The sequence below is a fragment of the Salvelinus alpinus genome, chromosome 4 (assembly GCF_045679555.1).
Source record: "Salvelinus alpinus chromosome 4, SLU_Salpinus.1, whole genome shotgun sequence".
In the NCBI taxonomy this organism is placed as follows: Eukaryota; Metazoa; Chordata; class Actinopteri; order Salmoniformes; family Salmonidae; genus Salvelinus; species Salvelinus alpinus.
In genome coordinates, this window is record NC_092089.1 from 38204394 (window position 1) to 38232219 (window position 27826).

At 44.8% G+C, this 27826-nt stretch overlaps 1 pseudogene; it reads right to left on the minus strand.

Annotated features, from left to right (window-relative positions):
- Window positions 1–567: 567 nt before the first annotated feature.
- LOC139573487 (glutamate receptor ionotropic, kainate 2-like) overlaps window positions 568–27826 on the minus strand; it is a 218739-nt pseudogene continuing 191480 nt past the window's right edge.

Genomic DNA, 27826 nt, shown 5'->3' on the forward strand with positions numbered 1-27826 from the left:
ACAGGAAACATTGTTGAATCTCTTTTCATTTCTAGCTTAGTGTTTTGAAACAACAATGCCAGACAGTCAGTGATCAGAGCAGCTCAGCTCCTCTCTTCTCTTCTCTTCTCCACTTCTCTTTTCCTCTCATCTCCCATCTCTCTTAACCTCCCCCCATACACTCACATAAATCAACTATCACCCTTCCTCCCTCACCCAGTGTCTCTTCACCCTACACGCCTCCCAGTGACAGCAGAGAGAGAGAGAGAGAGATAGAGAGAGAGATAGAGCGAGAGATAGAGATAGAGATAGAGATAGAGATAGAGATAGAGATAGAGATAGAGATAGAGATAGAGAGAGAGAGAGAGAGAGAGAGAGAGAGAGAGAGAGAGAGAGAGAGAGAGAGAGAGAGAGAGAGAGAGAGAGAGAGAGAGAGAGAGAGAGAGAGAGAGAGAGAGAGAGAGAGAGAGAGAGAGAGAGAGAGAGAGAGAGAGAGAGAGAGAGAGTCCTGTTCTAGGCCATGGTCTCTTTGCCTGGCAGTCTGCGGTCGTTGAAGGTGTGCATGTTGATGACGTCCTCTGTCTTGACCATGACGGGCGGCTGAGGCTTGTGTTTGAGGCGCCGCTGGCACTTGAGGGACACCCGCAATTCGTCCACTATGGCACTGCAGAAGGACCTCTGTAGGAGAGAAAGAGAGAGAGAGAGAGTCAGAAAGAGAAAGAGAGAGAAAGAGAGTCAGAATGAGAAAGAGAGAGAGAAAACAGGGATTTCAGAGAGAGCCTCCTCTAGTTCCAAACAATTTGGCAGTAATAAGCCCAGCAGAGCAGAGCACTGCAGACCTGCTACTTCCCCAGGGCAGGCTCTCTACAGCCCCCTCTCTGAGAGCTGCCATGGTGACACAGAGCAGGCAGGGGAGAGAAGAACTGGCTCAGGAAAGGGTGGGTGGGCTGGGGCTGGAGTTCTAGCTGGGGCTGGGGGAGTTGGTTGGAGGTTGCATGTCCATAGTCTTTTAGTGTAGTAGGTGGATAAAGGGGCTAGATGTAGGTGGGAATCAGGATAGGATTTGCACTGGAGGTTGGCAGGGCTTCCTCTTGTATTGGGAGACAATAGATTTAACAAGATTTATCCACAGACTGTTATTGCAGTATCATAAGTATCTTACTACAGCTGTGCAGCTATTTGATCATGTACAGCAACACCTGGTTATGGTAGTTTGCATTAATAGCTTTAAATTATTAAAATGTGTTGACATACTGCTAATTAAAACATGCCTTTAGCCCTGGCAACGATTCAGTTTCAAATCAACCACGAATGTGAAGTTTGGTTGGTGAGTGGAGGGGCTGGGATGAAGGAAGGGCTAGATGGTCTAGGGGGGGTAATGCTTTGGGAAGGGTGGATTGAAGAGGGTTAGAAGGAAAGCTGTGCACAGTGCCGAGATGCTGGAGTCCATCTGGAGTCGCACACATGGCGAGCGAACGCACATACACACCAACACACACACACACACACACACACACACAGACACACACAGACACACACACACACACACACACACACACACACACACACACACACACACACACACACACACACACACACACACACACACACACACACACACACACACACACACACACACACACACACACACACACACACACACACACACAGTGAGCATTCTAGGCTAGCTAAAGTGATTTCTCCATGGCAGATTTCCCCCATCCTTCTCTGCCAGGCAGCCCAGCCGGGGCCCAGGCCCATACAGCAGCATGACTTATTGATGCATATTACATCTCGTCTGACTCAAATCCCATGTAGCTGCATGGCCAATTAAGCTGCTGCCTCTTCTTCTTCCTTCTCCTTTTCTCAAAGCTACTCTGGCATTTGCAAATGGTGCACTGAACACCGCAGAGTGACTCAACTAAATCTGAGACTGCTATTCCTGGAGGTACTATTGGGGAAACAGATTCCAAGGGACTAATATGTTTTTCGAGTCTAGGTTAAAACCTTCACATAAAAACACAATTTCCATTTTGGAACGGCACTATGGTGATGTCTGGTACAGTACGTATTCCAAATAATTCAGAACCTCAACTGAGTTGATAGAGAACCGAGGGATGTCTACCTTACTAGCTGGAATGTGAAAGGGCTCAACCATCCTGTCAAGAGAAATAAGTCATCTGCCCACCTCAAGCAAGGCTGGGCTGGTCTACCAACAAGAACACAGGGATGAAGACAACAGTGAAGACTTCATGCTGCTAAGTCAGCCAGTGATTGAGTGTCATTGAGTTACTCATGCCAATGCTTAACTAACAGGCAGCCTTCTCCTTAGTGCCTTTCTTCCTCATCTATGATCAATTGTTGGGTTATGACATTGTTATGAGTTGTCCTAATGAACAGGTATCTCACATTAACACATTCTATAGTTATGGCTATAGGACTCCCACCCATGCAAATGTTTTAATGCTTTCGCTTTCCAGCATACCAACAATCATATCAATTCACCACCAATCAAAATTCTATGCATATTGAGTAGATGGATTTGGGTGTATAAGCTGTGTACAAAGGTATGTACCTATCTGAGTGTATATGATAGTACATGTTAGTATGTGTATGTGTGTATCATATTCATAAATCATATCTATATCCTATCATATTGTTTGTCTTCTCGCAAAAAAATGGAATAACTCCTAGAAGTCCTGCTGATTGACTACAAGCCTTTCAGAAAACATGCTTTTCATGGCTATTGATTTTCTCTGGGAAAGAGAGATTGAATAGCATGTTCTACCCTAAGACACCTTTCCCCTCATGAAGCCTTGGGCTTAGTGGCCATCTAGTGCCAATAGAAAAGTTCCAAAAGTAAAACTCCACCCAACTGGCTTCCCAGGCAGGCTAAGAAAACCCTCCCTGACTCAGGGGACACATCTCCATCATGGCCTCATGGCTGCTGGGCTCATAGTTGGATTGTTTAGTGGTGGCCATTGAATGACAGAGTTTTAACGAGCCCTTTTCCCCACCACCAGAGCCAATCCTGAGCTGAACAGGCTCAGGTCTCAGAGCACTTTGGGCCCAGAGGAAGACAGGAAGAAAACATCCACTTAAGGAGGTGAGATGGAGAAATAATAAATCCAACACTTTTACTGCCTTAAAGCTTTTTTACTACCGTTAATGGAAGAAGGCACTGGTAGGTATTTTGCAGGCTGCCCATATACAGTACAGCTCAGTCAGTCTGTACCACCACGTACACGGATCTATAGACCCCCAGACCTGCTCCTCAGGTTTGGTATAAAATGCTGAGATGGAAAGACACCATAGTAGCTCCCACTCCAGCTCTCACTCCATGATAGCATGATAGAGTAATGGAGGGAAAGCAAGAGATGAATAGTCACTATTTTTGTGTGTAAAGTCAATGGGTGTCTGTGTGTGCACATCTGTCCGAGCAGGTGTGTGTGTGTGTGAGTGTGTGTGTGCACATATAAGTGCATGCGTACATTCCTCTGTGTGTGTGTGTGTGTGTGTGTGTGTGTGTGTGTGTGTGTGTGTGTGTGTGTGTGTGTGTGTGTGTGTGTGTGTGTGTGTGTGTGTGTGTGTGTGTGTGTGTGTGTGTGTGTGTGTGTGTGTGTGTGTGTGTGTGTGGTGTATGTGTATGTGTGTGTGCGCGCAATCGGGGAGCTGGATGGTTCCTCACACACAGCTGGTGATCCCTGTCCCTGGAGAGCCAGGTTACTCTGCAGCACCCCCAGCAGCAGGCAGGAGGAGAGGGAAGAGCAGGAGGAGGAGGAGGGGGAGGAGGAGAAATGGGAGGAAGATGAGGAGGAGCTGAAGGAGGAGGAGGGAGAGGTGGAGGATAATGAGAAGCAAGAAAAGGAAGAGGGGGATGAGAAAGAGGAAGAGGTGGAGAAAGAAGAGGGGGAAGAGAGGGAAGTGGACAACCATGGTGATCATGGTATTTTTCTGAAAGCCAGCTATGTTGTGACGATGGGAATGTGTGGACTCATGAGAGAAAGTCCTCATTGGGCGAACCAGAATGAAAAGCCTACTAAAACTTCAAATATTTCTCAATCTTTTATTAAAGTTAATAACAAGTGGAAAATATTAGACTAAAAACCTAATTATTCTGAATCACAATTTGAGTTAAGTAAATTAAAATAATTTCAAATAAACATACAATTAATGTCATTACAACATATATTTTTGGATTTGGCAAATAATATTAACATATGTTGACATTATAAGGTGTATGGTTCATAACATTAAATAAATGTCTTGCTATTTTTATTTTTATCTTTATCCTTTCTTACAAAGAATACAGTAGCAGTTGGACACACCTACTCATTCCCACGGTTTTCTTTATTTTTACTATTTTCTAAATTGTAGAACAATAGTGAAGACATCAAAACTGTTAAATAACACATATGGAATCATGTAGTAACCAAAAAAAGTGTTAAACAAATGTGTGCAAAGCTGTCATCAAGGCAAAGGGTGGCTACTTTGAAGAATCTAAAATAGAAAAAATATTTTGGGGTTACTACATGATTTCATAGTTTTGATGTCTTCACTATTATTCTACAATATAGAAAATAGTAAAAATAAAGAAAAACCCTTGAATGAGTAGGTGTGTCCAAACTTCTGACTGGTACTTTAAAAAATGCAAATTGCAGGGTGTGTGCTATCAAGCATGACAAACCCAGCAAAGAGATACTTAGTAGAACATTTTCAAGTTGACACTTTCAGCATCGTGGTGAAAATACAACCCTGTACTGTCGACACATTCAAGTAAAGGATCTTGTGCAATTAAATAAAATATCAGGCATTTTCAAATGTGACTAATTATTGAATTGATATGGGAAAACTTGGTACACTGCATATCGTGTCAAGGTTTTACAGTTAAAACATTAGCAATGGGCCACACATACTAAAATACACTTTGTGATTGTGTGACACTCAAACCTCTTGGAGAATGTATATTTGCTTTGGATGAATAAAACATGTATTGCTTCTCAGATCATCTGACATAAAAAAAGATTGATTATGAGAATTTATGAAAAGCAATATACACCTTTGTCGGTTATCAATTGGATGTTAAAATATTGAGGTACACAACTTACATAATTGTAGCATATAGGCACAGGTTGTGTGAAAATAAAATGTTAAATGGACTGACAACTGACAACTACTCAATTATTCTTGAAACAGATATGTGAGTGAGGTCTATTCTCTGTCTGGATATATCTGCTATCTGTATGACACGCTCCTCCACCTAGTTCTGAGCTGATAAGAGAGTGAAACTTATCTTCTTCAACTGCTGTGTCTGACACAAAGACATGCTGAAGAACACCAGGAAGAGATCATGATCAACATCAAACGATGAGGTTTCTATTAAATCACTCTCCTTCTCTTTCTCTGGCTCGGCTGACTATTACTCCCTACTCTACTCACTTCCTTATGTGTTTTTATTAGCCATATCGTTCTTTAGCATTCTTTAAATGACATCCTATTGATGGGGGACCTCCCCTCCCGTCTACCCTGGCTGGTCTGTGGGTGTAGTGCTGTGCTGTGTGTGTTGTCGTTGACAGAAGGACTCTGTGAACATCACGTCATGACTAGATGCTCTGAATCATTGATATGGGGGCTTATGGCCCAGCAGCAGCAGCAGCAGCATCACTGCGTTGTGCGATCGATGGAGGGTGTAGAAGAAAGCTCTTAGTGCAGACCAGGCTCCTGTGGAGAGCTAAGTAGGGGTTGGCGTTTGAGATTTATGAGACTGTTGTTGGGTGAGAGAGCACTGTGTTAGACAGGAAAAGAAAGACAGGATGGGACAGGACAGGACACGAAGGACAGGGCAGGAAGGGCAGGAAGGACAGGGCAGGAAGGACAGGACAGGAATCCCAGGAAGGACAGGACAGGAAGGACAGGACAGGAATCCCAGGAAGGACAGAACAGGAAGGACATGGGATTAAGGGGATCATCAAAAGGTTTACATACTGTTGACAACGAGTGATGTGTTGTTGTAGCATTACACTTTCAATATGAGATTATTCAGTAGAGTAGTTAGTATGTTATAATATCTGAAAGCTTACATATGTTTCCAAAACCAAGCCTTCAGAGTTTGCAATTATAGCTTGATTCAGTTCGGCTAGTCTGTACAAAAGTTTGTTCTGATAATAAGGATTCGTTTTTTGGGAGAGGCTGTGGCTGTGTGTTGAGGGTGACATGAAGACGAGAGTGGCAAGGCGTATGACTGGTGACATTTACTTCAGCCTTATGGATCATGCATTTGGGCCAACCTTCCAATCCCATCGTGTGAAACCGTGCACCTATAGTTTTAGGGCCGCCTTTCGAAAACATACACCCAACCATGCACCAATGGCAACTTTTCATTCAAACGTTGTGTGACCATAACATTGCTGCCAGTTCTTCCGACAGGAAACTTCCCAATCGGGAACTATCTGAAGTTAAAAAAAGTACAATTTGTGCATTTGAAGGTAATTGTAGATGACTGGAGTGTCTGGAGTCTTTCTGGAGGTCATTTGAGCTGGTGGTTAAAGTCTACAGGTAGCTGCTTGGAGGGTCCGTGGTGACAGCAGAACTCCTCACGCTTCCTATCACCTTGGTGCCGTTGGGGCTAAGTGGATAAAGGCAAGAAAATGAACCCATACTTACTGTGTCTTAAAGAATATGGTGCATTACTGTATCTACATAAACATCAGTGTTTCAGGAGCTGACCTGACTATTATGTAAAATTGTCCTTGTGATCTCAGTGTAACTAAAATGGCTACCGTCTGTCTGTCCTTTTTGTACATCATGTACATTCAAATAAGTGTTAATACTGAACACGTGTAAATGTCCCCTCCACCCGTATCCAAACATCAAGTGCACTTTATTGAGTATGAGGTGAGGGATGGTTTATTGCAAATACAACGAGACTAAATGTCTCTACTTTTCATCATGTTGTGCCTTTTGTGTCAGAAAAAAAAATATGTGATACAAATTGTATATTTTGTAAACCACAAAATAAATGTAAGCTAGGCCAAAACACAAAGCTAATAGAAAAGTAGAAAAATGGTCTCCTTGTCAACAATCTCTGTATAATAAGATTCACACACAGACACATTGTCATTGCAACCTGGCTATACGTGAAAGGATGTTGCTTTACCTTTTCCAGTTGTGCGTTTTGTTTGGATTTATAGATGAACTCTCCGACTGCCACAAACACCGACAGGACGAGTCCAGCCGCCAGGACGATAAAGATGCCCCCGATGTTCTGGACCCCCAGAGCACTGGCCTCCTTATTCTTCTCATCCTCCGGACAACCGTTCCCCCTCCACCACTTCTCCTTCATCATGTGAAGCTTTCCTTCTTCCTGCAGCTGCAGGATCGCTATGGTGATCTTGTCTCTGTACGGAGAGCCTGAGGGACCAAAAAAGGCAGGTGAGGTTGAGATGGATAGTAATTAGGAGGAAAGTGTGTGTGTGTGTGTGTGTGTGTGTGTATGTGTGTGTGTGTAGTACCAACATCCCAACCAGTGTTCTGGCTGGTGCTGAATGCACCATAGATTCTCCCATGCAGCTCCCACAGTGGTTTCACAAACAATACACTAATAAACCCGAAGTACATTCCAGGGACCAGCAATTTACCTCCTTTTATCTGCTCCTTTTTTTTCTCTAATTAAAACTGGTTGCCATGCTTAATTAGTGGTAATGTCTCTAGTGTGCATTGTTTTGTTTTGCTTAATAAATAAATGGGCTGCCGACGTGTTGCTTTGAGGTGCTCCCTTCTGCCCCTGTGTGTGTGTGTGTGTGTGTGCGTGCGTGCGCTCGTGCACGTGTGTGTGCACGCGTGTTCACGGCATCTCCTCAGTGCCGGGAATAATTCCTCAAACTCCCGGCAGCCTCCAGGCCTCCCCGCACCAGCCAGGTAAACAGGGCTGGCGTGTTCGTGTTCCCTGCTGGCCAGATCAAACCCCGTCACACGCAGAGGCTTCTGATTAGACCTGAAGGGTGAAACCAAGTGAAAACACTTGAAATCTCCCCGACCCCCTTTCATATAACCGACTGGAGAGCTCTCCCTGTGGCTAGGGGCCCATATAATCAGGATGTTAATGCTGCTTGAAATATTTAAAACTCAATCACACTCCCTTATTATTATCTCATATACTTCAGAACTATAGCCAGCTTTGTGTTGAGGAGAGAGGAAAACAACTCTTCAGAATTATAGCCAGCTTTGTGTTGAGGAGAGAGGAAAACAACTCTTCAGAACTATAGCCAGCTTGGTGTTGAGGAGAGGGGAAAACAACTCTTCAGAATTATAGCCAGCTTTGTGTTGAGGAGAGAGGAAAACAACTCTTCAGAACTATAGCCAGCTTGGTGTTGAGGACAGGGGAAAACAGCTCTTCAGAATTATAGCCAGCTTGGTGTTGAGGAGAGGGGAAAACAGCTCTTCAGAATTATAGCCAGCTTGGTGTTGAGGAGAGGGGAAAACAGCTCTTCAGAATTATAGCCAGCTTGGTGTTGAGGACAGGGGAAAACAGCTCTTCAGAATTATAGCTAGCTTGGTGTTGAGGACAGGGGAAAACAGCTCTTCAGAATTATAGCCAGCTTGGTGTGAAGGAGAGGGGAAAACAGCTCTTCAGAATTATAGCCAGCTTGGTGTTGAGGAGAGGGGAAAACAGCTCTTCAGAATTATAGCTAGCTTGGTGTTGAGGAGAGGGGGAAACAGCTCTTCAGAATTATAGCCAGCTTGGTGTTGAGGAGAGTGGAAAACAGCTCTTCAGAACTATAGCCAGCTTGGTGATGAGGACAGGGGAAAACAGCTCTTCAGAATTATAGCCAGCTTGGTGTTGAGGAGAGGGGAAAACAGCTCTTCAGAATTATAGCCAGCTTGGTGTTGAGGACAGGGGAAAACAGCTCTTCAGAATTATAGCCAGCTTGGTGTTGAGGAGAGGGGAAAACAGCTCTTCAGAATTATAGCCAGCTTGGTGTTGAGGACAGGGTAAAACAGCTCTTCAGAATTATAGCCAGCTTGGTGTTGAGGAGAGGGGAAAACAGCTCTTCAGAATTATAGCCAGCTTGGTGTTGAGGAGAGGGGAAAACAGCTCTTCAGAATTATAGCCAGCTTGGTGTTGAGGAGAGGGGAAAACAGCTCTTCAGAATTATAGCCAGCTTGGTGTTGAGGACAGGGGAAAACAGCTCTTCAGAATTATAGCCAGCTTGGTGTTGAGGAGAGGGGAAAACAGCTCTTCAGAATTATAGCCAGCTTGGTGTTGAGGAGAGGGGAAAACAGCTCTTCAGAATTATAGCCAGCTTGGTGTTGAGGAGAGGGGAAAACAGCTCTTCAGAATTATAGCCAGCTTGGTGTTGAGGAGAGGGGAAAACAGCTCTTCAGAATTATAGCCAGCTTGGTGTTGAGGAGAGGGGAAAACAGCTCTTCAGAATTATAGCCAGCTTGGTGTTGAGGAGAGGGGAAAACAGCTCTTCAGAATTATAGCCAGCTTGGTGTTGAGGAGAGGGGAAAACAGCTCTTCAGAATTATAGCCAGCTTGGTGTTGAGGAGAGGGGAAAACAGCTCTTCAGAATTATAGCCAGCTTGGTGTTGAGGAGAGGGGAAAACAGCTCTTCAGAATTATAGCCAGCTTGGTGTTGAGGAGAGGGGAAAACAGCTCTTCAGAATTATAGTCAGCTTGTGTTGAGGAGAGGGGAAAACAGCTCTTCAGAATTATAGCCAGCTTGGTGTTGAGGAGAGGGGAAAACAGCTCTTCAGAATTATAGCCAGCTTGGTGTTGAGGAGAGGGGAAAACAGCTCTTCAGAATTATAGCCAGCTTGGTGTTGAGGAGAGGGGAAAACAGCTCTTCAGAATTATAGCCAGCTTGGTGTTGAGGAGAGGGGAAAACAGCTCTTCAGAATTATAGTCAGCTTGTGTTGAGGAGAGGGGAGAACAACACATGGAGATTGCCTGATGAATATTAAGTATCAAGGCTGTTTGTTGAGAAGCAGCCATGCAGGGAACAATACAATGCTACTTGTTAGTATGTATGAGGACCAATACCATAGCAGCAGGAGCTGGGCAGACAAAAAGGCACGCAGTGATTGACAATCTCCATAGTAACACTTCCTCACTGTGCTGTTGCTATGCCTGAAGAGCAGAGAACAGTGGTGCTGCGATCACCATGCCACCTTTGAATACTTTTAGATGTGTTATGTCCTTCATCGCCAGCTCAAGGCTTTGTGTGTGTGTCTCGCTCTCTTTTTTTATCAGATCAACAACAGACAGGCAGAGCCCAGCGTACATGTTTCAAAACATCTATCCCCATGGTGATAACTAATGTGAAACACACAGCACTAACTCTCGTATAATTAATTTCCATCTAAATATATGTATCTTCAGGGGTCACATTCATACAACAGCTACTGTAGCTAGCCCTGTGTGTGTCATATCACTCACTACTGTAGCTAGCCCTGTGTGTGTCAGATCACTCACTACTGTAGCTATCCCTGTGTGTGTCAGATCACTCAGTACTGTAGCTATCCCTGTGTGTGTCAGATCACTCAGTACTGTAGCTATCCCTGTGTGTGTGTGTCAGATCACTCACTACTGTAGCTATCCCTGTGTGTGTGTCAGATCACTCACTACTGTAGCTATCCCTGTGTGTGTGTCAGATCACTCACTACTGTAGCTATCCCTGTGTGTGTGTCAGATCACTCACTACTGTAGCTATCCCTGTGTGTGTCAGATCACTCACTACTGTAGCTATCCCTGTGTGTGTCAGATCACTCACTACTGTAGCTATCCCTGTGTGTGTCAGATCACTCAATACTGTAGCTAGCCCTGTGTGTCTCAGATAACTCACTACTGTAGCTAGCCCTGTGTGTGTCAGATAACTCACTACTGTAGTTAGCCCTGTGTGTGTCAGATAACTCACAACTGTAGCTAGCTCTGTGTGTGACAGATCACTCACTACTGTAGCTGGCTCTGTGTGTGTCAGATCACTCACTACTGTAGCTGGCTCTGTGTGTGTCAGATCACTCACTACTGTAGCTAGCACTGTGTGTGTCAGATAACTCACTACTGTAGCTAGCCCTGTGTGTGTCAGATAACTCACAACTGTAGCTAGCTCTGTGTGTGACAGATCACTCACTACTGTAGCTGGCCCTGTGTGTGTCATATCACTCACTACTGTAGCTGGCTCTGTGTGTGTCAGATCACTCACTACTGTAGCTAGCCCTGTTTGTGTCAGATCACTAACTGCTGTAGCTAGCCCTGTGTGTGTCAGATCACTCACTACTGTAGCTAGCCCGGGTTGTGTCAGATCAATAACTGCTGTAGCTAGCCCTGTTTGTGTCAGATCACTCACTACTGTAGCTAGCCCTGTCTGTATCATATCACTCACTACTGTAGCTAGCCCTGTGTGTGTCAGATCACTCACTACTGTAGCTAGCCCTGTGTGTATCAGATCACTCACTACTGTAGCTAGCCTTGTGTGTGACAGGTAACTCACTACTGTAGCTATCCCTGTGTGTGACAGATCACTCACTACTGCAGCTAGCCCTGTGTGTGTCAGATCACTCACTACTGTAGCTAGCCCTGTGTGTGACAGATCACTCACTCTCTAACTGCAGCCCTAGGACTGAGGAAACTAAGGAAAATGCAGCCCTGAAATACCAGCCAGAGCCAGGTCTATGGTAGCAAAACAAAATGAGAAACCCCAGAGAACCCAGAATCGGAAGAAATTAATATGAGGATTTTCTGATCCAGCAAAGCTCCAGCATGATATCACATTGTGCTGGCTTAGCTTATGGCTGGTTTAATCATTCAATTCTATCAATTGAACAGCACTGCTGCAGAGGCCAAACATAAATATTCTGCAGGGCAGTGGAACATGGCATTTCAGTAGAATCTAGAATGTCATTGTCTGCTTCATAATCCTCCATAACATAACTAAATGGACAGTGAAATCACGTGGTTGTGGTCCAACTGTCTTTAGATAATGATTTCTGCATGCCCTCTCACAATGTGAAGGAGGATGACAAGTGTAAGCTACCCAAACTACAACATGTATGTCATTTGATGAATTCCCAGCTTGATTTGAATTGTGGCTTACTCCAATGTGTGCAAAGGTATTGCAACTTTTCTTGAATAAATGTGATAAAATAGTTCAAGTTAACTAACATGGAAATGTGTTGGCAGTAGCCTGAGATCGCTATAGAGTCCACAGAATCTTTGTATTGTGGTTAATATATACTGTGTATTCTCTTGTTTCTTCCAATGACGTGACGGGTGAAGAAGCGGTTAGAAAATGGAAATGAAGTATTCTCTTTCTGTTAAAGTCTTACTGGGTGAGAGATGGAGGAGAAAGTTGAGCACCGTTGTGTTTCTCAGCGATAAACAGAATATGTAAATGTGAAGAGCTGAAAACAGGCCCTCTCAACATGGGGTAGCCATAAATGTAGAGTCTTAATTCTCCAACAGAAGAAACATAGGAGAGGGAACTGACAGACCGTCGTGAATACAGAATAAGACACATAGCTGTAATCTGTCAGATCAAAGCGAGTAATAGCACACCAATCTCTAATGTATTGTGTCTCCACAAAACAGCATGGAAAATGTTCCTGGCACGCTCAAGTACATGTTGTATTTTTAGCCCTGTTCTAAGAATTTGTTTTCCTTCTTTGTAATACAGCTCAAGATTTGTTTTGCATGTCATGTCGATCAGGGGGAAATATAAAAGAGAGTAAATGGATGTGTGTAAATATTTAAAATGATTACTTTCAGGGCCTGCAATTACCTCTAAATGCCTGGAGAATACTGTTATTATCAAAACATTTCCGCAAACATATTCCACCCTGTGCTTGATTGTGCTCACATATACTTTCTGGTAAACTGTAGTTCACAGACTCTTCTAGACTGACATCTTCATTCCGCCCCAGCCAGGTCTGTCATATTTTCTCCATTTGTCCTCATACCCCATATCCCTCTCCTCTCTCTCCTCCCTCTTTCTCTCTCTCTCTCTCGCTCGCTCTCTCTTTTTGATGTACAGGACTAGGACAGGAAGGTCACTGCTCAAACAGAAGGCGGGTCACGCCCTCGGAGATGTCCCATTTCCCAGCATTCCATTCAGGTCTTACAGAGATGTTCTCTGTCGTTTATGATCCGGAGCTAAACGACCCACCATCGCGACAACTTCCCCGCACTGCACGGCACGAAACGCCAGCCTGATGACATGCAAAATATACACTTCCCTAATACTGTAAGAGATTAAGAAGGCCTAATGAAATAAAATGAAAATTGATAGCAAAGAGAAAGAGAAAGAGGAAGAGAAAGAAAGAGAGATAGAGAGAGAGAGAGAGAGAGAAGGGGGCAAAGAGAGAGATAGGCAGGGGAGAGAGAGACAGAGAGAGATAGACGAGGGAAGGAAGGAGGGCAGAGACAAAGCCTCCTGAGATTATGGACGTATGGAGCAGAGGAAGTAACAGTTTAATCACAAGCGGCCGAGTGGCGCGAGTCGCATAAACAAACCTGTGACATATGTTTGATACGCTACTGTGCATGACTCCACTTAATGACCTCTCCAAGGAGGACTTCCATACACAAACATTAAAGGCTGAGCGGGGAGATCTATCCCCATAGGTACAATAGGACTACGGTCACTATGGGGCTTCACTCTCTAATGTGGACACACACAGCTACACATCTACTGTGTCCCTCCCCCCTTCCACTCCACCTTACGTAGGCCAACAACAATCCCCTTTAGATACAACTTCACAATGGTCCTACTTTCATCTGTTCTCATCTAATATCATCAGCTACCAGATGTATATATTTCGCTCTGGTCGACTCTCCTCTTCTATGGGCTAAAGGTTATACTCTGAATTAACCGCCGTTGCCAATGCAGTAAATATCCCATTAGAGTTAGAGATGGATAACATCTGGACGGCCGCGCTAACTAACACTAACTCTGTCCATTACAGTGCAGACTTGGGGAGCGGCTGTCAGAGGGACTCAGAACCAAATACACCCAGGTACTAATGCAGGCAGACAACTCCTCTCTGTTAAAGTCAATGAGATATATGCTAAATGGCCAGGCTGTATGGGAATACATGACACATATGGTAACGGGTACTAAAAGGGTAGGATTAGCAATTTAAATGCCTTGTTCTCTGCTCCGTGTGAATGGGCCACAAGGGAGTGATGATGCTAAACATCCTTTTTCAGCACGGACCGACGATGTGTGCGATGCACAACCTAACCCTTTGCCTGACATACACACACACACACATACGGAGAAACGTATTTGGAGACCCGCACACACTTAATACAAATGCACACACATTAACGCCATATGCGCACATGCAGACATACACTCACACAGACATACACTCACACTCGTATACGCGCACACACACACACACACACACACACACACACACACACACACACACACACACACACACACACACACACACACACACACACACACACACACACACACACACACACACACACACACACACACACACACACACACACACACACACACACACACACGACAAACCCATTCCTGCATGGTTCCTAGCAAATGCATCACAATCCATGCAGTATATTCCATTCCAGCTGTCGCCAACAACCTGGTCACAAAAATAGTTATCGGACAAATCACACAGGAAACACAATCACACAGAGAAAACACACCCTCTCTGCTGCTTTCTCATACAGTCACTTACTGAATGGCCCTGTGCTTTCTGACCGAGAAATACGTAAAACATACACAAATGGAGCAAATAGCCACTGATGTTATAAAGGACAGAATTATCCATCCTCTTAGGGAAATGGGACACAACGTGTTGTATTCTCTAAAAGCATGTGTCCTGCTGCATACTGAACAATGTGTTAGACAACAAGCTAAATAACAGGGAGACTGTTACACCAAAACCTTTTAGAGTTCATTTACGTAGCGTATAAAAGCCACAATTCCCAAACATAGAAAGACAACCTCCACTTCCCAGTCTACCTACATAAATACAAAAAAGCCAGCATCCTTTGCATGCAGGTCATTGTGTTAAGTTGTCTTGTAGGGACGCCCCAGAGCGATCTTCCCCTTATAACTCAGGTACTTACAAGGAGTTTTTCCTTTTCATTTGTGGCAGCCGTTGCCGGGAGCTGCATGTGTAACAGGATTAAGACAATCTGCTGCTGAGCTCCATAATCAAATCCTGCACCTCCGCACACAACGTGTAAATTAGTGTGCCACCACCCAACACCCTCTCCATTCATTTATTTATTTATGTCAGATATTTCATCAGCTGCTTTCACCAGCTGCTTGGCCCCTCAGGGTCCATGGGTGCTTACGCACTCTCTCTCACACACTGACACGCACGCACGCACGCACACACACACACACACACACACACACACACACACACACACACACACACACACACACACACACACACACACACACACACACACACACACACACACACACACACACACACACACACACACACACACACACACACACACACACACACACACACACACACACACACACACACACACACACACACACACACACACACACACACACACACACAGCCATGGCTTACATGAAGAAAGATGATGTTCAGAAGGACTGGCAGTAGTTTACTTAGCGGGCACCATTAGTGCAAGAAAGTCATTCTGTTTGAAAAGCCAGAGAGAGCAAATCTGATATTTGATATTGATTATTGTACTACAGTGTTGAGGGAGCTAGCACACAAGCATTTCGCTGCACATTTTATACCTGCTGTAAACTGTGTACGTGACCAACATAATTAGATTTGATTTGATCCATACAGCGGTTTCCTATTATAGATTAGTGTGCTCGATTATGGAATAATATGAAAGCATTATATATGTGGTATGTTTGCTGTTTTATGAAATGATAAACATGCTATAGCGTAGTGGGCTGTGTTATTAAACAGCATAATAAACCTTATCTTACTGCAGGGTGCTATGATACTGAACGTTATTGCTTGGGTCATGTCTCAGGGTTATGGAGAATGTACTCTGGGTGGGAGTATGGCTCAGTCTTTTGTCCTAACTGTTGAAATAGGCGAGAGTGGTTGCTGAAATTGTGCTTGAGAAGTAGGTATATGTGTGTGTTGTACTATGTTGAGAGGAGGACGTACCCATGGGGGTTCCCACGCCGTAGGCTTTGGAGTCGATGAGACCCCCTATCTGGGTAAGGTTGCAGTTGCGCTGGGTGACAAACTCGATGGTGGTGGACTCCATGAGGAAGGCGTAGTCTGAGGTGAGAACTCGGTGGATCCCTTCGTCAATATCCTTCACCATCACAGAGTGCCTCCGACTGCTCATAAACTCCCACATCTTGTCGTACGTGGAGATCTTGGTTTTCTACACAGCAAGGAAGAAACAGAGAGAATGATGACTGTTAGGCTACGATTCAATAATGTCATATAAGGAGTTGGAGGAGAGTCAGTCTTGATAGTGATATTCCTGGTGCGATTAATGTGTAAAACAGACATTTATACAGTAGTACCGATGCACACACAAACTCTAAATCAATCAAAACAGAATGTTATTTATTTGAGGTTTGTTTCAAAAGCTAGATATATCATGGTGAATTCATAAATATTGGTCAGGATCATCTCCTATCAAAAGCTGTGCCTGTGAGGTTGAACAAATTGTAATGAGCTCAGAAGGAAAGTAATTTAATCAATGCAGATATAAAACAATATTTTCATCAGTTTGTGATGCAGAAAAAGAGACCTTGCTCTAAAATATAGATTCTCCAATGACACCGAGGTTGGCAGAGAGACAAACACACAGACAAGCAGAGAGAGGGTAAATAGAACACTCATTTAAACACCAGGCATGTTTTCATTCCTATCAAAGCCTGGAACACAATTTACATGCAATTACTTTTTAAATGTCATTATGAAAACATGCCATTTATTGTTGAGAGACTTTCTGGTGTTGCTTTTCTCCCTCATTTAATAATTATCTCGTACTGAGCAGACTGAGAGAGAGAGAGGGACATAGAGAGACACAGAGAGAGAGAGAGAGAGACACTGAGAGACAGAGAGAGACACAGAGAGACATAGAGAGACACAGAAAGACATAGAGAGGCATAGAGAGACACATAGAGACACAGAGAGACAGAGAGACACAGAGAGACGCATAGAGAGACACAGAGAGACACATAGAGAGACATAGAGACACAGAGACACATAGAGAGACACAGAGAGACACATAGAGAGACATAGAGACATAGAGACACAGAGACACATATAGAGACACATATAGAGACACAGAGAGACACATAGAGAGACATAGAGACACACAGAGAGACACAGAAAGACATAGAGAGACACAGAGAGACATAGAGAGACACACAGAGAGAGAGAGAGACACTGAGAGACATAGAGAGACACAGAGACACAGAGAGACACATAGAGAGACACAGAGAGTCACATAGAGAGACACAGAGAGACACATAGAGAGACATAGAGAGACACATAGAGAGACATAGAGAGACACAGAGAGACACATAGAGAGACACAGAGAGACACAGAGAGACACATAGAGATACATAGAGAGACACAGAGAGACACATAGAGATACAGACAAAGCAATAGAGTAGAACATGCCCATGACTGTAACCACCCTCACAAAATTACAATCTAAAGAATATCTAATAATTACAGCTCTACATCGATACAGCAATTATGAACTATACAGCACAAGTACATATTGAACACCTCAACAGAAAGTATTAATATGAATCTATTATGTGTAGTGATATAAGTCGTTAGTAGTAGTAGTAGTAGTAGTAGTAGTAGTACCAGTAGAATGATTATAGCATTAGGATTATCAATCAATTCCATTTCTGTAGTTAGTAAATATTGTGTATCAGTAGGAGCAGTAGTATTGTCAGCAGTAGTAGACTTTCTCCAGCTGTAAAGTCAGTGAAGACTCAGGGGTGTGTGTGATACTCTCCCAGGGCCCAGAGATTTGAAGGTATTTTTGAAGGCATTTGAAACCTAATTAAGTCACATCTTCCAAGGTCCCGCCCGCCATTATTGTGTGTAATGACTTTTTGTGGCTGGTCGATATTTTAGATCAACTGGGTGATTTGCGAAGTGCCTATCAGAATCTTTTGGAGTCACCCTTGACAAAATCAGGCGATTGAGCATGCAAGCTATAGACTGCTGATAAGGCAGGGGCACTGGCTCTGAATACATGGACGGGGAGGCAGATAACCACATAGTTAGCTAACACTAACTCACACACAGGATAGTACAGAGGTGGGCTTCCCTCAGAACCACCGGCGACTACAAAAGACCTGCACTGATCACACAAAGCCAATGAGATATTTGGAAGAAGACTAACAGCTATCGAGATCATTGAAGTTTGACTGGGTCACAAATAGCTGTTAATTTGGAATTTATTAAATGAGAGATTATTTGCAGAGCTTATATTTGAAAAGTTGGTATATTTATATTTGTGAGAAAGTAACTTAAGTAGATATGAACGACAGTTCGAAGAACAAGAGTTTTTATAGAACTAAAAATTGTTTTGGACTCTCCTCTCCTCTCCTTTGCCTGTCCCCTCCTCAAACTGTCTATTTTTTAAATGAGGTTTTCATCTCTTCTTACTTGGCCTCTCTGTTTTCAGAATCACACATTTTTCTCGGTGGAGACGTGCGTTTCCATGTCTCCGCAGGGCGCCGGGGATGATTAGAACACTGCTCTGCCTAATCCTTTGATCATGCTGAAGTGGCTGAAGATTAGCACCGCTACAATCTAACGTTACTCCGGGATCCAGATCTGTTCAAAAGGCTGAAATAATCATTCACTATGCTATGCAATGCACTCCCAAACAGAATCATCATCATTGTTCCCAGAAAAAACTAGTCTCTCTCTCTTTTTCCATCTCTCTCACACATAATACCTCCTTCTCTACAGTGAAATTCGAACTCAAGTGCTGAATGAATGAATGGACCTCTACACCAGGCGGTGTCAGAGGAAGGCCCTATGGCACCTTCCTCTGTCAAAGACTCCAGGCACCCCAGTCATAGACTGTTCTCTCTACTACCGCATGGCAAGCGGTACCGGAGCGCCAAGACTAGGACCAAAAGGCTTCTCAACAGCTTTTACACCAAAGCCATGAGACTCCTGAACAGGTAATCAAATGGCTACCCGGACTATTTGCATTGTCCCCTCCAACCCCTCTTTTACGCTGCTGCTACTGTGTCTGTTTATCATATATGCATAGTCACTTTAACCATACCTACATGTACATGCTACCTCAATCAGCCCGACTAACCGGTGCCTGTATATAGCCTCGCTACTGTTACAGCCTCGCTACTGATATTTTTCACTGTCTTTTTACTGTTGTTTTTATTTCTTTACTTATCTATTGTTCACCTACTGTAAGTAAGAATTTCACTGTAAGGTCTACCTGTTGTATTTGGCGCACGTGAGAAATCAACTTTTATTTGATTTGAATGGCACACAGTCAAGTCTTAACCACCATTGAATTATCGGAGTTGAGAAGGAGAGAACAGGCGGTAAAACCATTGCCAATCATGATAAGGCCGTGATGGTGACTGCCAATGAGGTATCTTACCATTAGTGCTTGAGTGAATAATCATTGCTAAAGTGAGTTGAATTTTGGTTTTGAGTGAGATGTGTGATTTTGCAGTTCATATGCTGTTGGCTACACTGATCTGGTTCAGATCAGAGTTGTCTGGGGGATTCTGTTGCCTAAAGTAACACAAGAGGAGAAAAGGTTGGCATACTTCTCTCTTTGTTTTTGAGAATGATAGGGTAAAGAAAAGACTCCGAGAACTAAGTTCTAAAATTAACACTAACTTCCCATTTGTTAATGAAAAGTTAACTTCAGTTCCACAGAAAACCTTGCTACACCTAATCAAACAGTTATATAATATAAAACGTTGGAACATACCTACAAATAAACAGCTAATTGCTCTCAGTTAGGAGTCGTCTTGGTCAGCAAGGTATAAAACGTATCAATCATGTAGTAGAACACAAGAACTATGAGGCCCCAATTTCTGGCCAACATCTACTGAGTCATCGCAACAACAATTCAAACCCAAAGTGGGTGTTGGTCGACCTTAGGGACTGAGAAAACAAAACTACAAAGTAATCATAATTATCCCAATACTCTAACATGAAACACAACAATGTACATTCATCCCTGCATATGCCATATCAGTAACACTTTACTTGACACCCAGCGTCATGACACGGTCATAACCATGTCATAATGTGTCATAACAGCTGACATAACTTTCCATAACCTGCCATAATAACACTATCATGACACACATATATATATATATAGACCTGATGTGATGTATATTGTGTTATTTTATGGCTGGTTATGACACCTACATAAGAGTGTCAAACCCCACAAAACCTACCACACAAAAAAGCTAAACATTTCATTACACCATAGCCTACTTGTCAACAGTATGTTTATGTTATATAACATTTTCTGAAATTGATCATAGTAGTTAAATGATCACTGTAATTTGCGCACACATTGATGTCAGACATGCACCTACCCGTAATTATATTATTCAGATAAGAAAAAAAACTTTTCTGAACTTTCCTGAACTGCCCCCCTTTCCATATCTGACTTTGCTGATAACTACTTTATTGAGGAAAAGTGTACTTACTATGCCTGTAATATGTGGTTGTCCCACCAAGCTATCTTAAAATGAATGCACTAACTGAAAGTAACTCTGGATAAGAGCATCTGCTAAATTACTAAAATGTTAAATGTACCCCATTGGTCTGTTGCTGATGACTGGGATGAATGCAGGAGCAGATTTTAAGAGCAGGACAAGACACCTTTTTGACTGATGACTGACATAAGGGCAGGCATGTACGTGATAGGCCTATCCGGCTTATATGATTATGATGGTCATAATGCTTCTTGACTTTGTCATAAAGTGTATTTTCTTAGTCCAAGTAAAGTGACACAGGATGGTCATAATGCTTCATGACTTTGTCATAAAGTGTATTTTCTTAGTCCAAGTAAACTGACACAGGATGGTCATAATGCTTCATGACAGTGTCATAAAGTGTTTTTTCTACAAGTTTATGAAACTATGATGGAAAACAAACATGATTGTAAAGAATTCATTACAACAACAACAAAGGATTTAAGAGACAAATGTTCAAACGCTGTTTTTATTGCACAAGGACTTGTATAGAGTTACAGTATGTGCCATTGCAGGCTTGTGGCCGCACTACAAATGAGCACACGGGAACTTGGCAAGGTTCTGCATTTTTACTGCTTGGATTGTTTACCATGTTTTGGGGTGAAATCTCTGAATCGATTTGAATGTGTCCAACGCCCTCATTAGATGAAGTGGATGTTAATGCCTCTGTGGAAGCCCTTCCTCTTATCAATCTATTATTTCTACATTGTGATGCTAATAGCTGTTAGCTCTGAGCCACAAGGGCAATACAGAGAGTACCAAGTCATAACCTCTAATCAGCCAAGCTCCTTCAGGTCCCTCTCACCAGAGGCGTTATGCCCATAGATTTGTCCTGTTTTTTTATTTTCAGATGCTAAATTAATGACTAAACATACATTTTTAAGCCTACCTTTTGTCAGGGGTATATTTTGCGGAGGGGCACACTGACTGGACCAGTCAAAGAGTACCCCCCCCATTCTCCCTGGTAAATGGTTCCTTCCAACGTGCACCACGGAGCAAAGACATGCTAGGCAGGACGCTAGATACTCTAGTGCTTGCAGACAGTATCGTCAGTGGAAGAGGAGAGACAGTTTCAAGTGACAGACACAGTGTTTGATTTGATTTTAGCTGCCTGTGATGGGCAGGACTCGCAGGAGGTATGTTTGTAAATCAATTTGATTTTGATCAAGCTATGTAGCATATTGATTCCTTATTGATGAATAATTAAAACTGAAATGTTGTTTCTCTGTAATACTAGCCACTTAGGTTTTTATGAAGTTGGCTTTAGCTAGCCAGCTAGATAGGTTCCCAATCTCCCAACCTCAAAACCAGCTACCAAGCCATTTCAGGCTATTAATCAAGTTAGACACTTGTTTATCTAACTTAGCTGGGATACCTGCTGGCATGGTTGCTAGACTTTATAAAAGTTAAAAAAAAAATATCAATGTGCATCAAAATGACAATTGAACAGGTAAAGAGGTATGCTTCAATAACCTATGTAGAAAAATAGACATTGACATATCCTTAGGTATAATGATTATGGCTCTAGACTGCAGGAAAAAGTTATTTTCCGACAATTTTCACTCAACCAGGTGAAATCTGCGTACCACCCCCCTCCATCCTCACGTACCCTATGCCTTCTCTAAAATAATGGGTGCATGACGCCCCTGCCTCTCACCTCAGACCCACTCAAGGCTTTCCAGGGGAAATGTGAGTCACTGCCTGCTTGGCCACAGTCTAATCCTGAATCATGTGACTTGGTAAATAATAACAATTAAGGATAATTTGTCTCTGGGCTTTATGAGGTAATGTTGCTCTCTTCCGTGTGCTATTTTTCAGCATTGAACTTGATGTAAACTGTTTTATATAGGTAGTGTACTGCAAAGCTGGAAGTGAATACGTGTGTGAGTATAAATGTGCGTGTGCACGCATGTGTGTGTGTGTGTGGGCATGTCCGCATGTGTGTGTGTGTGTGTATATGTGCGCATGTGCCTGCGTGTGTGTGCTCATGTGTGTGTGTGTGTGTGTGTGTGTGTGTGTCACGCCCTGGCCTTAGTTATCTTTGTTTTCTTTATTATTTTAGTTAGGTCAGGGTGTGACATGGGGGAAGTATGTGTTTTGTATTGTCTAGGGGTTTTTGTATGTTTATGGGGCCGTGTTTATTGTAGGTGTATGTATGTCTATGGTTGCCTAGATTGGTTCTCAATTAGAGACAGCTGTCTATCGTTGTCTCTGATTGAGAGCCATATTTAGGCAACCATAGTCATTAGGTAGTTTGTGGGTGATTGTCTATGTCTATGTTGCATGTTAGCACTTAGTTTCTATAGCTTCACGTTCGTCGGATTGTTGTTTTGTTTAGTTTGTAAGTGTTCTTCGTTTTCGTTGATTAAATATGTGTTCATTTCACGCTGCGCCTTGGTCCTCCTCTCTTTCACGTAACGACGATCGTGACAGAATCACCCACCAAAACCGGACCAAGCAGCGTGATACAAGGCAGCAGCAGCGATCACAGGACTATTGGAATTGGGAGGAAATATTAGACGGCGGAGGACCATTGGCACAACCAGGGGAATATCGCCGCCCCATGGCAGAGCTGGAGGCAGCGAAAGCAGAGAGGCGCCGGTATGAGGAGCTAGCACGGCAGAGTGGCTGGCAGACCCAAAAATGTATTGGGGGGGGGCTCTCGGGGAGTGTAGCTGGGTCAAGTAGGAGACTTGAGCCAGCTCCCCGTGCTTACTGTGAGGAGCCGAAGATGGAACCAGAGCCAGACGAGGTGGAATTGGAGGTGAGCAAGGGGAGTGAAGCTGAGACTGTGGATGAATTAATGGGGAAATTGGAGGAGAGAGAAATGAGGGATTTGCTGGTGTGGAGCATAAAGCACCGCATCCGCTTGAAGGAGCGTGTGCGGGATTTGATGTCACCTGAGTCAGCTCTCCATACTCGTCCTGAGGTGCGTGCTAGCAGTCTGGTGAAGACTGTGCCAGCACCACGCACCAGGCCTCCTGTGCGCCTCCCTAGCCCTGCACGTCCTGTGCCAGCTCAGTGCACCAGCTCTCCTGTGGCAGCCCCACGCACCAGCTCTCCTGTGGCAGCCCCACGCACCAGCTCTCCTGTGGCAGCCCCTCGCACTCGCCCAGTGGTGAGTGTTCCCAGCCCAGTACCACCAGTGCCAACACCACGCACCAAGCCTCCTGTACGTCTCCAGAGCCCTGTACGCACTGTTCCTTCTCCCCGCACTCGCATTGAGGTGCGTGCCCTCAGCCCGTTACCACCAGTGCCGGTAACACGCACCAGGCCTATAGTGTGCCTTGAGAGTCCAGTGTGCCCTGTTCCTGCTCCCCGCACTCGCCTAGTGGTGCGTGTCTCCAGTCCGGTACCACCAGTTCCGGCACCACGCACCAGGCCTACTGTGCGCCTCAGCAGGTCAGAGTCGGCCGTCTGCCCAGCGCCGCCTGCACTGCCCGTCTGCCCAACGCCGCCTGCGCTGCCCGTCTGCCCAGCGCCGCCTGCGCTGCCCGTCTGCCCAGCGCCGTCAGCTGCCCGTCCCCAGCGCCGTCTAGCTGCCCGTCTGCCACGCCGTCTGAGCTGCCCGCTGCCCAGCGCCGTGAGGCCCGTCTGCCCAGCGCCGTCTGAGCGCCGTCTGAGCTGCCCGCCTGCCCAGCGCCATCTGAGCTGCCCGCCTGCCCAGCGCCTTCTGAGCTGCCCGCCTGCCCAGCGCCATCTGAGCTGCCCGCCTGCCCAGCGCCATCTGAGCTGCCCGCCTGCCCAGCGCCATCTGAGCTGCCCGCCTGCCCAGCGCCATCTGAGCTGCCCGCCTGCCCAGCGCCATCCGAGTTCCCCGCCTGCCCAGCGCCATCTGAGCTGCCCGTCTGTCCCGAGCCATTAGAGCCGTCCGTCAGTCAGGAGCCGCTAGAGCCGTCCGTCAGTCAGGAGCCCCTAGAGCCGCCCGCCAGTCAGGAGCCGCTAGAGCCGCCCGCCAGTCAGGAGCCGCCCGCCAGCCATGCCGGCCAGAGCCGTCAGTCAGCCATGACCGGCCAGAGTCGTCAGTCAGCCATGACCGGCCAGAGTCGTCAGTCAGCCATGACCTGCCAGAGTCGTCAGTCAGCCATGACCTGCCAGAGTCGTCAGTCAGCCATGACCTGCCAGAGTCGTCAGTCAGCCATGACCTGCCAGAGTCGTCAGTCAGCCATGACCTGCCAGAGCCGTCAGCCAGTCATGAGCTGCCCTCCAGTCATGAGCTGCCCTCCAGTCCGGAGCTGCCCTCCAGTCCGGAGCTGCCCTCCAGTCCGGAGCTGCCCTCCAGTCCGGAGCTGCCCTCCAGTCCGGAGCTGCCCCTCAGTCCGGAGATGCCCCTCAGTCCGGAGCTGCCCCTCAGTCCAGAGCTGCCCCTCAGTCCGGAGCTGCCCCTCAGTCCGGAGCTGCCCCTCCGTCCAGTGGCGCTCTCTAGGATGGTCTTCAGTCCGGGACTCGCTGTAAGGGTCCTCGCTCCAGAGGCGCCACCAAAGCGGGTATTGACTATGGTGGAGTGGGGGCCACGTCCCGCACCCGAGCCGCCGCCGTAAGAAGGCCCAACCGGACCCTCCCGTTCTATGTCAGGTTTTGCGGCCGGAGTCCGCACCTTTGGGGGGGGGGGGGGTATTGTCACGCCCTGGCCTTAGTTATCTTTGTTTTCTTTATTATTTTAGTTAGGTCAGGGTGTGACATGGGGGAAGTATGTGTTTTGTATTGTCTAGGGTTTTTTCTATGTTTATGGGGCAGTGTTTATTGTAGGTGTATGTATGTTTATGGTTGCCTAGATTGGTTCTCAATTAGAGACAGCTGTCTATCGTTGTCTCTGATTGGGAGCCATATTTAGGCAACCATAGTCATTAGGTAGTTTGTGGGTGATTGTCTATGTCTATGTTGCATGTTAGCACTTAGTTTGTATAGCTTCACGTTCGTCGGATTGTTGTTTTGTTTAGTTTGTAAGTGTTCTTCGTTTTCGTTGATTAAATATGTGTTCATTTCACGCTGCGCCTTGGTCCTCCTCTCTTTCACGTAACGACGATCGTGACAGTGTGTGTGTGTGTGTGTGTGTGTGTGTGTGTGTGTGTGTGTGTGTGTGTGTGTGTGTGTGTGTGTGTGTGTGTGTGTGTGTGTGTGTGTGTGTGTGTGTGTGTGTGTGTGTGTGTGTGTGTGTGTGTGTGTGTGTGTGTGTGCACGTCTGCGTGTACATGCACTTGTTTTACACATGGCCTTGAGAGAGAGGCCTTTCTCGGGGAGGTTGAGTGATGGCGTTGTAAGAAGCAGATGGATGGACTGAGATTCATCCTCTCCCTGAGGTCCCCCTCCCACCACAGACCACCAGCATCCTCTCTATTGTTGGGCTTGTCAACACGTATTGCTCTGCAAGGTGTTTTGCATATTTTTCAAAGAGCCTGTAATCAAAGGCATGGAGATAGAGGAAGAAAACAGCTTACAGTTCTGTCACCACAAACAACACTTATTATCTGCGTAGACTACTTTTGACATATTTTTTTCGATACATTGTTGACACTGAACGGTAGAGCTCATAAAGACAAAACACTAGAACAATTCCCAAGTCCAGGAAAAAGGTTCACCAGTTACTAAGGAAAGGGGATTGTGGGGGTAGTACAGGTTTATGAATGTAATACAGGTTTATGATATCATGTTATATTGGTTTATGTTCAAAGATTAATCAATCACAAAAACATATACCACTGCAGAATGACAACACACATTACCAATTGCATTTCCTTTTTTTCAGAAATTAAATCTTATATGGATCCTGAATGGAAGTAGAACTATTCCGCTTTAAGACCCTTTAATCTGATAAATTAGTGTCTTGATTGAATCAGATGCCAATCTCATGCTTCACCGACTAACTGGTCCAGAGGGATCACTGTCTATACTATAGGAGAGCATGGTCAGGATCACTGTCTATACTATAGGAGAGCATTGTCAGGATCACTGTTTATACTATAGGAGAGCATTGTCAGGATCACTGTTTATACTATAGGAGGACATGGTCAGGATCACTGTCTATACTATAGGAGAGCATTGTCAGGATCACTGTTTATACTATAGGAGGACATGGTCAGGATCACTGTCTATACTATAGGAGAGCATGGTGAGGATCACTGTTTATACTATAGGAGAGCATGGTGAGGATCACTGTTTATACTATAGGAGGACATGGTGAGGATCACTGTTTATACTATAGGAGGACATGGTCAGGATCACTGTCTATACTATAGGAGAGCATGGTGAGGATCACTGTTTATACTATAGGAGGGCATGGTCAGGATCACTGTCTATACTATAGGAGAGCACCGTGAGGATCACTGTCTATACTATAGGAGAGAATGGTGAGGATCACTGTCTATACTATAGGAGAGAATGGTGAGGATCACTGTCTATACTATAGGAGGCATGGTCAGGATCACTGTCTATACTATAGGAGAGCATGGTGAGGATCACTGTCTATACTATAGGAGGCATGGTCAGGATCACTGTCTATACTATAGGAGAGCATGGTGAGGATCACTGTCTATACTATAGGAGAGCATGGTGAGGATCACTGTCTATACTATAGGAGAATATGGTCAGGATCACTGTCTATACTATAGGAGAGAATGGTGAGGATCACTGTCTATACTATAGGAGAGAATGGTGAGGATCACTGTCTATACTATAGGAGGCATGGTCAGGATCACTGTCTATACTATAGGAGAGCATGGTGAGGATCACTGTCTATACTATAGGAGGCATGGTCAGGATCACTGTCTATACTTTAGGAGAGAATGGTGAGGATCACTGTCTATACTATAGGAGAATATGGTCAGGATCACTGTCTATACTATAGGAGAGCATGGTGAGGATCACTGTCTATACTATAGGAGAGCATGGTGAGGATCACTGTCTATACTATAGGAGAGCATGGTGAGGATCACTGTCTAAACTATAGCAGAACATGGTGAGGATCACTGTCTATACTATAGGAGAATATGGTCAGGATCACTGTCTATACTATAGGAGAGCATGGTGAGGATCACTGTCTATACTATAGGAGAGCATGGTCAGGATCACTGTCTATACTATAGGAGAATATGGTCAGG